The sequence below is a fragment of the Leptodactylus fuscus genome, chromosome 3, assembly GCF_031893055.1.
Source record: "Leptodactylus fuscus isolate aLepFus1 chromosome 3, aLepFus1.hap2, whole genome shotgun sequence".
Lineage (NCBI taxonomy): Eukaryota > Metazoa > Chordata > Amphibia > Anura > Leptodactylidae > Leptodactylus > Leptodactylus fuscus.
Window position 1 is genome coordinate 182,297,082 of NC_134267.1, and position 15,871 is coordinate 182,312,952.

Sequence of the window (15,871 nt, forward strand, 5' to 3'; positions counted from 1 at the left end):
ATTAAAGAATGTGAAAAGTTAGCATTGCTGGAAGCAGTGAAAGGTCCTTAATAGAGATGAGCGAACAGTAAAATGTTCGAGGTTCGATATTCGTTTCGAGTAGCCCCTCAATATTCGACTACTCGACTCGAATATCGAACCCTATTATATTATTATTATTTATTTATATAGCACCATTAATTCCATGGTGCTTTACATTTGGGGGTTACATACAATACACAGAATATACAGGTAGATATAATACTAACAATGACCGACTGGCGCAGTGGGGTAGAGGGCCCTGCCCGCGAGGGCTTACAATCTATGAGGGAAGGGGGTAGAGACAGAAGGAGAGGGGGAGACTGTACAGATGGCAGTGCGGTGATAGTGTTATTGGAGGTTGTAGGCCTTCCTGAATAGGTGAGTCTTCAGGGCCTTCTTGAAGCCTGTGATTGTGGGGGTCAGTCTTATGTGTCGTGGTAAGGAGTTCCAGAGTATGGGGGATGCATGAGAGAAGTCTTGGAGACGGTTGTGTGAGGAGCGGATGAGAGCAGAGCGGAGTAGGAGGTCATTGGAGGATCTGAGGTTACGTGTGGGCAGGTAGCGGGAGATTAGTTCAGAGATATATGGAGGGGACAGGTTGTGGATGGCTTTGTATGTTAGCGTTAGTAGCTTGAACTCAATTCGCTGGGCTATAGGTAGCCAGTGGAGGGACTAGCAGAGGGGAGCAGCCGATGAAGATCGGGGGGTGAGGTAGATTAAGCGAGCAGCGCAGTTTAGGGTGGACTGGAGGGGGGCGAGGGTGTTAGCTGGGAGTCCATGGAGAAGGGTGTTGCAGTAGTCTAGGCAGGAGATTATGAGGGCCTGGACGAGCATCTTGGTAGTTTCCTGGGTGAGGAAGGGGCAAATCCGGTGAATGTTCTTGAGCTGGAGGCGGCAGGAGGTGTTGAGGGCTTGAATATGTGGCTTGAAGGATAGGTCAGAGTCCAGGGCTACCCCAAGGCATCGGGCCTGTGGGACAGGGGTAATTGTGGTTCCATTAACTTTGATAGATGGGTCAGGTGAAGGGGCCATACAGGATGGGCTGAAGATGATAAACTCTGTTTTCTCCATGTTGAGTTTGAGAAAGCGGGAGGAGAGGAAGGAGGCTACGGCCACTAAACAATCTGGAGTTCTGGAATGTGCGGTCGGTGAGGTATGAGGAGATCCAGGAATGGGCCAAGTCTGAGATACCAAGGGATGAAAGAATTTCTAAAAGGAGGGAGTGGTCAACTGTGTCAAAGGAAGAGGAGAGGTCGAGGAGGAGGAGGACAGAGTAATGGCGCTTGGCTTTGGCGATTAGCAGGTCGTTAGTGACTTTTGTTAGGGCAGTTTCAGTGGAGTGCCGGGGTCTGAAGCCTGACTGAAGTCTGTCAAAGAGCAGGTTGGATGAGAAATAGGAGGAGAGTTCGGAGTGGACATGCTGCTCAAGAAGTTTTGAGGCGTACAGGAGCAGTGAGATGGGACGATAGTTGGCAGGAGAGGACGGGTCGAGGGACGGTTTCTTAAGTATAGGAGTGACAGTGGCGTGTTTGAATGCTGAGGGGAAGGATCCATTGGTTAGGGATAGATTGAAGAGATGGGTTAGGGCTGGAGTAATGACTTCAGCGAGTTTGGGGATGAGATTTGACTGGATCGGGTCGAGCACGCAGGAGGTGAGGTGGGATTTGGAGATTAAGGAGGAGAGTTTTTCGTCAGTTATGGAGGAGAAACAGGTCAGGGATGAGGAACAGTAAGTAGTTGGGTAGAGGGGTTGTCGGGGGAGTAGGGTGAGACTGTCTCTGATGGTGTCAATTATAGTCTATGGGGGGAAAATGCTCGTTTCAGGGGTAGGCAACGTCGATCAAATTACACTTACCGTATTTTTCGGACTATAAGACGCACTGGACTGGGATGTGGATGTGGCGTTCCGTCACGGGGGGCCGCATCAGCCACTTCTCGCGCCGCCCGGGCTGTGCGTACCGGGCGGCGTGCTGCTGGAATGAGAGGCAGTGCGGCTGCCGGGTCCCGGCGCCGGCCTGCTCATTCCGCGGCTGTCTCTCAGGCTGTGGGGGTTCTAGCCCCCTCCCCCTCAGCTGAGTCTATAACACTGGAGGTGTCAGCTAATTTGCCTGGGCCCAGTGCTTCTGTGGCTCTGGCCCAACCTGCCGCCTCTGCCCCCAGTTTGGCTGTCCCAGTGGAGCCCATGCCACCGCCGCCTCCGCCTCCTGGCAGGCTGGCTAGGTGGTTTGGGCGCAGTGCGGCTCCCCCAATGTTGGCCGGTGGCATAGAGGCCCCGGCCCCCCCCCCCCCTGAGCCATTAGTCTCGGCCCCTTCTAATGCGGCGGGCCCCCCTACCACAGATGCCCCGGCTCCTTTGTCACCGGTTCTTTTCCAGGGTAGTGATGAGGAGTTCTTTGATGCAGAGTATGTCCCAGGTACTCCTCATTTCCCACGCCATTCCCTTTCCAGCCGTTTCCGGGAGTCCAGTGCCCGTTCGTATCGCGGTTCCGGGGTGGATAGTAGATCTTCGAGGGTCCGGGATCGCTCCCCGCGTTCGCGTAGCTCCTCTAGTTCGTGGCGCAGGCGTAGTCGGAGGGATTCGCGGGGTCATCGGCGTAGGAGTAGGCGGTCTAGGGGCCGTGATTACGGTCGCTCTGAGTCGCGCTCGTCATCTTCCTCTCGGGGTTCCCAACACTCGCGTCGCTCGAGGTATAGCAGGAGTTCCCGGAGGCGGAGTGGGAGAAGGGAATCTGCGTCTGCCCAGGGCGCTCCGGCCGTGCCTGCAGTAGCAGCTGCAGCTCCAGCTCCAGTACCAGCTCCGCAGCCTCCACCCCTGGCCGTGTCGGTGCAGCAGCCTGTGTTACCTTCTGGTGAGTTGGCCTGTTCGCAGGCCTGGTCTTCCCAGTCGCCGGGTCCGAGTGGCGACATGCTTGACGTTTTGAAGTCCATGGTTTCGCAGCTTGAGGGTAGGACTCCTTCTCTTGTTTCCCCAGGAGCGGTATTGCCGCGGCCTGAGCCGGTTGCTCCTCCCTCTGGTTTGCGATTCCGGGACACTTATTTTTGTGGGGTTGCTCCTCTTGGCACGCACGTGCCTCTGGAGCTGAGAGAGAAAATCATCAGTGGTGAATATATTGACATATGGTCGTTGCTGTCTCCTGATCATGTTACTGTTGATAAGGAACGGGGTTTTGGCAGGAGCGACGATAAAAAACCTAAAGTGGCTAAAACCTTTGCCAATTGGTTGCAAGCCTTTTCAACCTTTGCTTGCATTCTTTGTCAGTCTGGTTCTGTGGTAGCAGCGGAACTGTTTATTTACCTTGACATTATTTTTTCCGCTCATAAGTTGTATGGTGGCTCCGCTTGGTGGAAGTACGACGAGGAATTCCGGCGGCGGCTTGCGCTGCAGCCGGAAGTCGGTTGGGCTTCTAAGGCGACGGACATATGGATTCAGCTAATGTTGACGCCAAAGCCCGCAGCTCCCCCCTTTCCATTTGGGGCCGCCGGGGGGGCTTCTGCCTCCTCAGCGGCCTCTCGCAGGCCAGGTGCCTGCTGGATGTTCAATGAGGGGCACTGCCGGTTTTTTGCGTCATGCCGTTTTAAGCATGAATGCTCCATATGTGGCGGCGCCCACTCAGCCCTTCGTTGCGCCAAGCGGGGTAAGCCTGCCAAGGCCGGCTCGGGTAAACCCGAGGACCCCGGTGAGCGCCTTAAAGATGCGCCCTTGGCTAGACCGGTACCCCAGGAGGGAGGAGGCAGGCCTGCTCCTTGATGGGTTCACTACAGGTTTTTACATACCTCATGTTTCTTGTTTTAATGTTGTTTTAGTGGATAACCTACGTTCAGTTCAGAAGGATGTTCTTGTTGCTCAGGAGAAGATTTCCAAGGAGGTTGAGCTGGGTCGCATGGCTGGCCCCTTTTCTGAGCCTCCTTTTCCGAATTTTAGGGTGTCTCCTTTGGGCCTGGTCCCCAAAAAGGAGGCGGGAAAGTATCGTTTGATCCACCATCTTTCCTTTCCTCCCGGTGAGTCGGTGAACGACGGCATACCGAAGGAAGAGTCAGCGGTGTCCTATGTGTCATTTGATAGAGCCATCTCGCTGGTGGTGAAAGCCGGCCGGGGTGCGCTCTTGGCGAAATCTGACATCGAGTCTGCCTTCCGTCTGTTTCCGGTACATCCCGATTGTTATCATTTGTTAGGTTGTCAGTTTGGGGGTTTATTTTATTATGATATGTGTTTACCCATGGGGTGCTCGATTTCCTGCCGTTATTTTGAGATGTTTAGCACTTTTTTGGAATGGGTTGTCCGGCAGGAATCGGGCGCTTCATCGGTTATACATTACTTGGACGATTTTTTGTTTGTAGGTCCGGCCGGTTCTCCTACTTGCCAGTATTTGCTTGATACTTTTCGATATTTTGCTGCTTATTTTGGAGTTCCTTTGGCAGCTGATAAGACTGAAGGTCCGGTTACGTCTCTCTCCTTTTTGGGTATTGGAATTGACACGGAGCGTATGCTTCTTCATCTCCCGCAGGACAAGTTGTCCCGGCTTTGTGCGGATGTGGACTTCTGCCTCAGTTCTCGCAAAGTTCCGTTGTCCCGTGTGCAGTCTCTGCTGGGTCAACTGACCTTTGCGTGTCGTATTTTTCCGATGGGGCGGGTTTTCTCCCGCCGCCTGGCTATGGCTACTTCTGGAGTCCGCCTTCCGCACCACTATATCCGGATTACAAAAGTCTTGCGGGATGATTTGAAGGTTTGGAAATCCTTTCTTTTCGATTACTCCGGTCTTTCCTGTTTCCCGGAGGGTGAGTTGACCAATTCTGACCTTCAGCTTTTCACTGATGCCTCTGGAGCTGTTGGCTACGGTGCGGTTTTTGGTGCCCATTGGTCTTTTTCCACGTGGCCTCCGGTTTGGTCGTCCCTGGGCCTTACCCGCAATTTGACGTTGTTGGAGTTGTTCCCCATTGTGGTCGCCCTAGAATTATGGGGTCCCACGATGGCGAACAAACGCATTTTTTTTTTGCTGCGACAACGAGAGCGCTGTGTCGGCAATTAATAGCCTTTCTTCTAGTTCTTTGCCGGTTTTAGCTTTGTTACGGCGTTCTCAGATGTTTGCAGTATAATATTGTTTTCAAGGCTAGGCATGTCCCTGGAGTTGTTAATACGATTGCTGACTCTCTTTCTCGTTCGCAGTTGGGTCGCTTCAGAGACTTACACCCGGAGGCGGATTTGGAGGGCTTCCCGTGCCCCCCCCTTGCTATGGGACGTGGTCCTTCACCCCTGACTCAGTTGATGCGGGATTCGGTCACGTCGGCGACATGGACGGCTCACGACACTTATCCTATCGTTTGGATTTTGGGCCATTCTTTTGTTTACTGGGCGGCGCGACGTGCTGCTGTTCGCCCCGGTGGTCTGCAGCTTGGATTCGAACAGGCCGAGCTCCGGTGGCACGGAGTTCGGGGTTTGAGCTGGTTGCAGATTCTACCGCAAGTTGTGTCGATTGCTGGTTCCTCCCAGGCCCCTGTGGTGCTGGTGCTGCATGCTGGAGGAAATAATCTGGGTTCCATCCGTCTGTCGGAGCTGATCTCCCTGATTCGTTCTGATTTTGATCGTTTTCCTGCATTCTTTAACAACCTTGTCATGTTCTGGTCGGAGATAGTCCCGAGGGCTCGCTGGAGGGATGCGCGGGATCCGGCGGCTCTGGAAAGGGCTCGCCGTCTCCTCCATATGCGCATATCCCGTCATGTAAGGTCTCGGGGGGGAGTAGTCGTCCGGCACAGACAATTGGAAGGTGACAATAGCGGCTTGTTACGCAGGGATGGGGTTCATCTGTCGGATATTGGCCTCGACATTTTCTTGTCGGGCTTACAGGATGGCATTGACCGTGCTCTCTTTATGCTGCAGGAGGGGGGTCGGACCCCGGTGTAGGGTTACACCGGTCTCCGGTGGCATGATCGGCAAGACCTTGTCCCCTCCCCTTACGTCATTCCAGATAAGGCGCGCCACCGCTGGATACAACAGACATGCACACCGCTATGCGGTGCCTGGGCATTCCTTGTGGCGCGCTTCCCTTTATGTTGGGGCAACAGGTTTCTGCTGACATGTCTATTTTCAATAATAAAGCTGTGGCCGACCCCCACTTAACCCAAACGTATGTGTCTGTGCCTTATTTCTTAAGGGGAGGTTAAGTTGGTTGTTAGTACCGGGAGGGGGTTATTTCCCCCCCCCTTTTCCTTCCAAGGGGTTTACATTCGCGGTGCGCTCAGTCTGGGCCTTCTGCACAGCTCCCTGAACACACAATACAGCAGTATTACTCACAACAAGAGGTTTTCCAGAAGCAGAGAGAGCCATATACCTGTGGGTTGACTGCCCTTTTATACACACTTTTGGATAGCAAGGAATTAACCCCACATATCTCAAAACCTGGAGTGGCTGAATGGAGTACAGACATCAATACTCCCTACTCCAGCAGCCAGACCTTTACCAGGGTTTTGGTAAGACCCATGAGCCAGGAGCACAGCTATGCTCAGCTGCACCTAGATTGTGTATAACAGGAACCTGGGAGAAATATACACACCTTCTATCACTTTGCCCCTGGTCCTGTCACACTACTCATAACTGAACAATCTCCGGCACTCCCATTAAAATGAATGGAGTGAAGCACATGCTGCCCGACCGAGAGAGAGAGAGAGAACAGGCATCACTCCAATATGATGTGCAAATAGTGATGGAAGTTTATTGCCCCATGCAATGTTTCATCTCAGATGTAAGCTTCTCTCAAGCCACGCTGTCTGATTTTTCTATTTGGATTTCTACATTCCTATTCCTAGGAGTAAGCAATTCCTTGTACCGGTGCAGTCAACTTCCTTAATTCTGCCATTAAAAATCTTTTTTCTGTGGCTAACATGTCGGAATAGCCTTTTGAAAGGCTATTCGTCTCTTACCTTTAGATGGGATCTCTGCCGCGCCGTTCCTTAGTAATACCGTTTTTTACAAGTATGTAAATTAGTTCTCTGGCAGAGATGGGGGCAGGCCCCAGCGCTGGAAATGCGATGAGGGCGTCCCCACCGCTGCCCGAGAACAGGATCCTGCGTCGCCTCTATCTTCTGAGGGATCCTCCCCTTCTTTCTTCGTCTTTCTTCTGACGCCTGCGCAGTTGGCTCTGCCCCTGAGACACTAGTAGAGCCAACTGCGCATGCGCGCAATTGCAGCCTCGGAACTAAGGCATCGCATGCGCAGTCGGCTCTACTAGTGTCAGAGCCGACAGAGGTGAAGCCGCCGAAGAAAGACGAATAAAGAAGGGGAGGATCCAGCAGAAGATAGAGGCGGCGCAGGATCCTGTTCTCGGGCAGAGGTGGGGACGCCCTCATCGCATTTTCAGTGCTGGGGCCTGCCCCCATCGCTGCTAAAGAACTAATTTACATACCGGTAAAAAACGGTATTACTAAGGAACGGCGCGGCGGAGATCCCATCTAAAAGTAAGAGATGAATAACCTTTCTAAAGGCTATTCCGACGTGTTAGTGTTAGGATTGTGCAGTAACTGCGGCCATGACATGGGTGTCGCCGCCTGTTCCTATGCACAGTCCAGGGTTGCAAGGGTTAACCTGCCTTGCAGCAGCCGGGCGTGGTCGGCTGGGTGATCGACTTAGGAGTCGACCAATAGACGCTCGGATTGGGCAGCTGGGCTATCTGCTGGTGACCGCCCCTTGCCTATATAAGGGGGCTGGTCTGGACGCCCGGTGCTCTATGATTACATTCCAAACCTGAAATGATGTGTGTATGTATGTTTGGGTTCCAGCCTGTAAACATTGCCCTAGTTAGCAAAAGACCCCTGAGATAGCAATGCCACTGTTTGTCAGGCAGCACGCTGCCCTGTATGCATGTGTTTGTGGTAAATCTCTGTAGGGTCAGCTAGCAGTAATTCCCAGACAGGGTGACTGGGAGTGGGCTTGGCAATAGTTGCCTGGGTGGTTGGGTGGAACTGCACACAGGGTTTACTTTGGTCTCTGGCTAGTCCTGGAGTTCAGGCTAGCCAGTTTATTTATTTGTGCGGCTGCTTTTACTGCACAGAGCTCTGTGAGTTGCAACAGAGCACACCTGGTCATTTAATTTAGCTGCAGTGACAGGAACTGTTAGTCTGTATTCACACCAGGTTGGTTGCAGTAATGGCCCAGAGGGCTCCGTAGGGTTTTTTGTTTATTTTTTTAATAAACCCTGCTGACCATAACAGTATCATAGAGCCAGAGCCCCGCCGCAAAATGGCTTCAAAAACACATTTAGTGAATCTTGTTGAGAGTCTGAACACACGCCTGGGAGCGGTGGAGCAACACTTGCAGCAATCTCCACCAGCTGCCCCAATTAATTTTTCTGACCTGTCTCAAGGGTTAGTTCAGGCTATGGCTCAGTTGGTTGGTAGTCTGCCGACCCCTGCAGCGTTACAGTGTCCTCTCCTGCCTCCGGAGCGGTATGCGGGTGAGCCGCAGGGATGTCGGGGATTCATACACCAGTGTAAAACATACATTGAAGCTTGTCCCAGTCTCTTCCCAGATGAGAAATCTAAAGTAGCCTTTGTGGTTTCCTTGCTCACTGGGAGAGCGTTGGCCTGGGTCACCCCGTTAAAAGAACAGGACGCAGCGGACTTGGCTACACTAGCCGCGCTGTGTGAAGCACTACGCCTGGTGTTTCATGGCCCAGTGCCCTAGTCCACCTTTGCCTCTCAGCTCTTACGTTTGAAGCAAGGCCAGAGCTCAGTAGCGGACTTTGCTATTGAGTTTCGAACCTTGGCATCTGAGCTGGATTGGCCAGATAAGGTACTGGTGGCAATATTTTGGGAAGGTTTGTCCTCAAATATAAAGGACGAACTAGCAGGCCGAAAGCCTTCTACCTCCCTCTCTGCCCTAATAAATTCTGCTACTCGTGTGGATACACAGTTGTCTGATAGGAGAGTGGAGCGGGGGCTCGAGCATAACCTCATGTCTCTGAGGGGGGGTCATAAAATCTACCTCTGCCTCGCCCGTTGTGGAGTCCACTGAACCTATGGACACCTCCCGTGCTTCCACTCCTGGTGGCAGCAGGAGTAGGAAAATTAAGGGGGTAATTTGTTACCGTTGCAACAGGCCAGGGCATATTGCTCCTCAATGCTTGACCCCACTAGAAAAGAAGGCTAGCCAAGTGTCCATCGGGGGTGGGTTACTTGGTACACAAAAGTCCCATAATCGTGTCCATTTCCCAGTAGCCCTTAAGCTGGGTAATGGTTGGGTAAACACTAGAGCAATGATAGACTCTGGGGCCATGGGGAATTTCATGTCAGCCAAATTCGCCCAGCAAAATGGTATTCCCATGAGAGCTCTTAAGACCCCCATTAACATTACGGTGGTAGATGGGTCTCAGATTCGGCCGCAGATCCGATTTGAGACGCCACCGTTGCTTCTGCGGAGTAAAACACTGCATACAGAGAAGCTCTATTTTCACATCTTGGAGGGCTTAATGCTAGGTCTCCCATGGTTGCGCCGGCACTCACCAGTCATAGACTGGAGGCAAGGGGAGATTATTGAGTGGAGTCCTGAGTGCAAGGGCAGGTGTATGGAGGCTATACCATCAGCCGTTCCTCCAGTGAGGCCTTCAAAGCAGGAGGTCTTACCCCCTCAGCCTGCAGAGGTTTTTTGCTATAAACACTACTGGGTCTCTGCTAAAACACAGGCCTGGGATATACTCCACTGACCGGTTGCCAAGGGCAACACTGCCTCAAGGCAGAAGTAGGAGGCTTAAATCTGCAAAAAAGTCTTTTGGTCCCCTGCCATCAGGTGCCAGGGAGGGTTTTTGCCCGCAAGGGAAAGCTAGGAAAAAACCTAACACTAAGCTGAATGTTGGCGCAGTTTCTGGGCAGAATAAAGGGACTAGACTTATACACTCCCCTGACTTGCCAAGTCCTGTAATAAATGGCAAAGTTCCACAGCCTGTTTATTTTGCCATAAGTCAGACCAAGGCCAGGAGCAGAGCAACAGCTGACATCAGACATAGGTCAGGGACGGAGTTGTCCCCAAGTGATCGTGTCTGGCTCACTCCTCGCCATTCTCGTCTCCGATCCGGAGACGCATGGCGTCGTTGCGCCGTGGAGGGGGGGGTAGTGTTAGGATTGTGCAGTAACTGCGGCCATGACATGGGCGTCGCCGCCTGTTCCTATGCACAGTCCAGGGTTGCAAGGGTTAACCTGCCTTGCAGCAGCCGGGCGTGGTCGGCTGGGTGATTGACTTAGGAGTCGACCAATAGACGCTCGGATTGGGCAGCTGGGCTATCTGCTGGTGACCGCCCCTTGCCTATATAAGGGGGCTGGGCCGGACGCCTGGCGCTCTATGATTACATTCCAAACCTGAAATGATGTATGTATGTATGTATGTATGTATGTATGTATGTATGTATGTATGTATGTATGTATGTATGTATGGGTTCCAGCCTGTAAACATTGCCCTAGTTAGCAAAAGACCCCTGAGATAGCAATGCCACTGTTTGTCAGGCAGCACGCTGCCCTGTATGCGTGTGTTTGTGGTAAAACTCTGTAGGGTCAGCTAGCAGTAATTCCCAGACAGGGTGACTGGGAGTGGGCTTGGCAATAGTTGCCTGGGTGGTTAGGTGGAACTACCACACACAGGGTTTACTTTGGTCTCTGGCTAGTCCTGGAGTTCAGGCTAGCCAGTTTGTTTATTTGTGCGGCTGCTTTTACTGCACAGAGCTCTGTGAGTTGCAACAGAGCACACCTGGTCATTTAATTTAGCTGGCAGTGACAGGAACTGTTAGTCTGTATTCACACCAGGTTGGTTGCAGTAATGGCCCAGAGGGCTCCGTAGGGTTTTTTGTTTATTTTTTTAATAAACCCTGCTGACCATAACAGTTAGCCACAGAAAAAAGATTTTTAATGGTAGAATCCCTTTAAAAACACATGTGCACCTCTAACATAATCTCCTCCTGTAATCCACAAGAGTTGGAGATGATGATCCTCTGCAGTGCTGGTACCGCAACCTCAGGGTGTTCTCTCACCACCAGAACTACTCAGGCACTAGAATAGGATATTACCCAACATAGAGTAACAGCAAACAGCGAGATAAGAGGGGAGTATATTAGGGTGGGTTCACACGGAGTATTGTGGCTCGTCATTTGGTACGTACACGCCGCAGGATCTTTTGCGGGCCGTATACACTCCCATTGTTTTCAATGGGAGCCGGTACCGTACACGCAACGCTATTTTGCGGCCGTGATTTTGCGGCGGCCGCAAAATAGCGCCGCGTGTACGGTACCGGCTCCCATTGAAAACAATGGGAACGTATACGGCCCACAAAAGATCCCGCGGCTTGTACGTACCAAATGACGAGCCACAATACTCCGTGTGAACCCGCCCTTACACTGACAAAGGCTTGTGAAAAAGTGAATTTATCAGTGAAACCAAACCATGCTGGTGCCCAACCTTAGGTTTAACCATTGTGGTTTCCTCCAGGGTCAGGATCATCATGGTGGGGTCATTTGACATATGATTTTGTGAGTATAATAAACTATTTTTTTGTATCTCACTGATTGTACAAAGTTACTCTGTGTTGGGTTATATCCTTTTCTTGTACTTGAGAAGTATTGAGTGAACAACTGAACACAGATGGAGCAGTTTCGCAGCACTACAGAGGATGTTTCCGAGAGAGTTTCAGGTTCCTATGTGTTTTTGAAGATGTTCTGGAAACAAAAAGAGGACATAAAATAAAACATAAACATGTTAAAGTGGGTAATTTTTCCAAGTGCCATAGTACACATAACCTGCCACCTTCCCCAATGTCCCACAACAAATTTAGCCTACAACAGAGCCCCCATTACACAGCCAGCCTGTGTAACACTGTAATATAACTAAGAAAGTAGAGGCTCTGCTACTTACACAAACTGAAGGCTACATACCATGGGGCCCAAGATGCAGTGAACTGTGGAGCAATTGTTTTGCCTTTTGTGCTGGCCATCCCTTAGGGAACGAGAACTTGAGAAAGACATTAAAAGTCATCTGTACTTGTGCCTACAACTAATACCAGGTAAGTATGGAGGTGCATTCATTTTAGACAACAAGCACATGACGTGGTTAGGGAGTGTCCTCTGAAGGTGTTCAGCACAATTGACAACCATGGAACCAAGGTTGGAGCTGAGAATCCCAGCCAAGGGAGGAGTACAAGAGTCTAGTATGGATGGCTCTCTATGGTATAGGGTAAGATATCTGAATCAAATTACTCCAGGCCTGAAGCATGTGGAAAAGTGTCTGAGCTCTATTCCCACTGAGACCTTCCTGATAACAGATATAAGGTCTACTCTACTGATTTGCATTAGGCAGATGACTTGTCAATTCAGTTCATCATTTATTGATCAATAACACTGCGGACAGGAATTGCTTTAGGACAAATTGGCATCATAGAAGGATTTTTCATTAAATGTGGAGAGCCCCTTTAAAACCCTATAGACCAGGTCTGTAACTGCTACAATATACTGTTATGTTTATCACTAAAAAGAGAGAGATAACATTTTGCTGTTCAGTTTTCTGTTTTATCTTATCTGTTATTTAGTAGATTAGTTTTGTGTGACCAACAGTTTGAGATTACTAAACCGTGACTTGGGTGCACAACACTCTTCCCACCCTGCTATAATCCGCTCAAAGAAAGATCTGGTAGTAAATTAAAGGTAATGCTTTACACAAACATGTATGTGTTGTTAACAGCATTCAGAGATATGTTTTACAGCAGCCACATGCAACCTGTAGAATGGTCATTGATCTCTCTGGGAGAGTGTTGTGGGCATGCTTTGTGATCTGTGCAGAGGTGAGTTGTCACAGTTGTGAATAGTGGATCTCGTGTTATAGGTGTTATTTTATTATGTAATGATTGTTAAATGACTGCTGAAAAATAATCTCTATTGAATAGGAAGTGAAAGATTATGCTGAAGCTTAGTGGGCAGAGTAAAAACTGCAGGATTTCAGGATTGCTTTTAAAATATAGAATCAGACATTTTTGAAAATGAGTATAACATTCATAACTTTAACTATAAAACTAGAAGTACAGTATGCAGGATACCGCTGAAGTTACTTTTGCAGGTACACTGGTCCCTCAGGTTACAATATTAATTGGTTTCAGAATGAACATTGTAAGTTGAAGCCAGATCAAAACTACATGGAAGGGATGAAACTACTGCCATAGCAGCCATACGTATGGGGTCCGTGACATATGGGGTCCGTGACCTTAGGGGGCCCAGTGGGCTTTATTTTTTTTACACCAGAAGGTAAAAGCCCTATTTACTTACCAAACTCTGCTCCTCACAATGGCCTCCAATGCTTTCTCCCACCAGGGGGCTTAGTGTGTCCCACATCACATCACTAACGCTGAATAGCATCAGCACATCGCTAACTTTATTCAAGCAGCACACGGGACAACCTGGAAGCTGAAGGGGAAATGGCCATGGAGAGAAGCGGAATTGGTCAGTAGGGCCAATGCACTTACAGTATTTGTTGGGAGAATCTTGTTCTTTTCAGACCCCAGAGTATAATGAGGGGACATGATCAAACATAACTAACATTATTATTCTCCTCTCCTGGGCTCGAGCGCCCATTTTTGGGCCTTTTCACTGATATCCTAATCACAGGCCTCAGTGGTCAGGTGGGTTACACCGTTGTCATGATGCACAATGACACCAATGTAATTCACTGTGACATTATTGAAGAGGCCCAAAACCTACACTGGAGCTCAGGAGAGGAGAGCAACAATGCCTTTTTGATTAGGTCTGGGTTTAGCTACATCCAACATTTTGGCAATATTTGTTACAAACACTATAACTACCACTCTGTGTATATAGTAAATATTTACACATAAAAGGCAAAAAATCTGCCGCAATGTGTAAACCTCAGTCAGGATGCCCCATAAACATTGTTTAGTGTGTGGACACACTAAACATGCAATAATGACAGTAATAATCACAGTGCAATAATCTAAATTATGAAAAGATTTTCTTCACATTTCATATGGTTGTATAATAGGAATACTTCTGTCTAAACAGTGACCACGCCAATCACCGATACCCACACAGCAAAGCTCTCGGTATTATTTACATACCGTGAACTACACTACTCACTAGCTGTACGAACTGTAGCATGTTAATGGGGCAGCGCTACAACATCTACACTCGTCGCTACGACTTGTATGGCGAGTGAGCAGCGTGTAAACAATACAGAGAGCTGCGGTGTTTGGGTACACCCGGGACCCCACAGATCTACTATTGATGGCCATCTATACTCTAGCTCTAGATTGTTCCCATTCTGTCTGGATACCTGAGCTTACCGATGTAGCCCCCTTTATCCTGTCTATACATTCACTATATGATGTCTAGTGATTTATGTCACCAGTTTATTTATCTTTTGCCTTTTTTTGGAATTTTTTTTAAGGACATGTTTAATTACTGTATACATTGTATGTGTCAGATGTGTGGCCCCATGTGCACCAACCGCCTCATTTGCATAAGACTTCAAAGTTGTTTTTCTCTAAATCTACAATAGTGACATACATAGCAATGGTATATAATGGTATAGTATGTCATGTGCTCTGTAACATGATGGTAGAATCCCTTTATAGGGGTCTCCTAGTATGTACAGTAAGTCAATTTGTAAAGAAGTAATTTTGGGAGCTTAAGGCTCTCAAACTTACTTATTTAGTGATCACAAGAAACAACATTTTTCTGGCCTCTTTTTTAGCAATCCCAGTGTATAACTCCTGTTACTGTACATGAAATGTTAGATTACATACAGCTGCAGAGAAGACATTAGATGTTGGATAGCTGCTATACTACCGTGTTCCTGTGAATAACTAAGGCCTGTTCACATCTGCGTTCGGGCTATCCCTTTCCCTCTCCGTAAGAAAAATGCAGAGAGAAAAGTCCTGCAAGCAGCGCTTTTCCTTCCGTATTATAGTCTATGGGGTCCATGGGTTTCTTTAGGTAACCGCTTTTTTATGCGGGTTAGGTTTGCATTCAGGGGGGTCTACCAACGGACTCTCCAAATGGAAACCCATGCACAGATGTGAACTGGGCCTATAGGACAACTTCTCTACGCGACAGATGTTGGAAGTATACTTGTAGCCTCCCATGTAGATTGCAAGCCTTCCCAGGTAGGGTTTTCTCTCCCTCAATACCAGTCTGTATTATCTATTGTTTTATATCATATATGGAAATGTGTTTCATACATATGAATTAAATGGTACTTTAAAAAAATGAATAATACTATCAGTGGAGTAACTAGGAAAGGCGGGGCCCCGTGGGGAACTTTTGACATGGGGCCCCCTCCAAGAGGGGTACATGGGCGTGCAGGCTGTTTGTGAATAAGAGGGTGACGTGGGGTGCAGGGTGTGTATAAGAAAGAGGGGAAATGGGGGTGCAAGATGTGTGCGAGCAAGAGGGTGATCTGGAGGGGGGAACCCCCCATTCCACCACACTCTTGCTCACCCACAGCCTGCACCCCCATTCCCCCTTCTTTCTCACACACAGCCTGCGCCCCCAGCTTACCTGCTTTGCTCACACACAGCCTGCATGCCCATGTACCCCTCTTGCTCACATACGGCAGAATGGGGGGTGCAGAATGTGAGTAGGAGGAGTATATAGGTGTGCAGGCTGTATGTGAGAAAGGAAGGAATGGGGGTGCAGACTTTCTCACACACAGCCTGCACACCCATGTACCCCTCTTCCTCACAGCCTATAACCCATCCCCCCCCCCCCCCCCATTGTACACTGACCTGTACAATCCGGGTAGCTCCGCCCACAAAAGACACTAAGTCTATGTTAGTAGATTAAAGGACCTTTGATGACGTCCCGATGACGTCATGTCT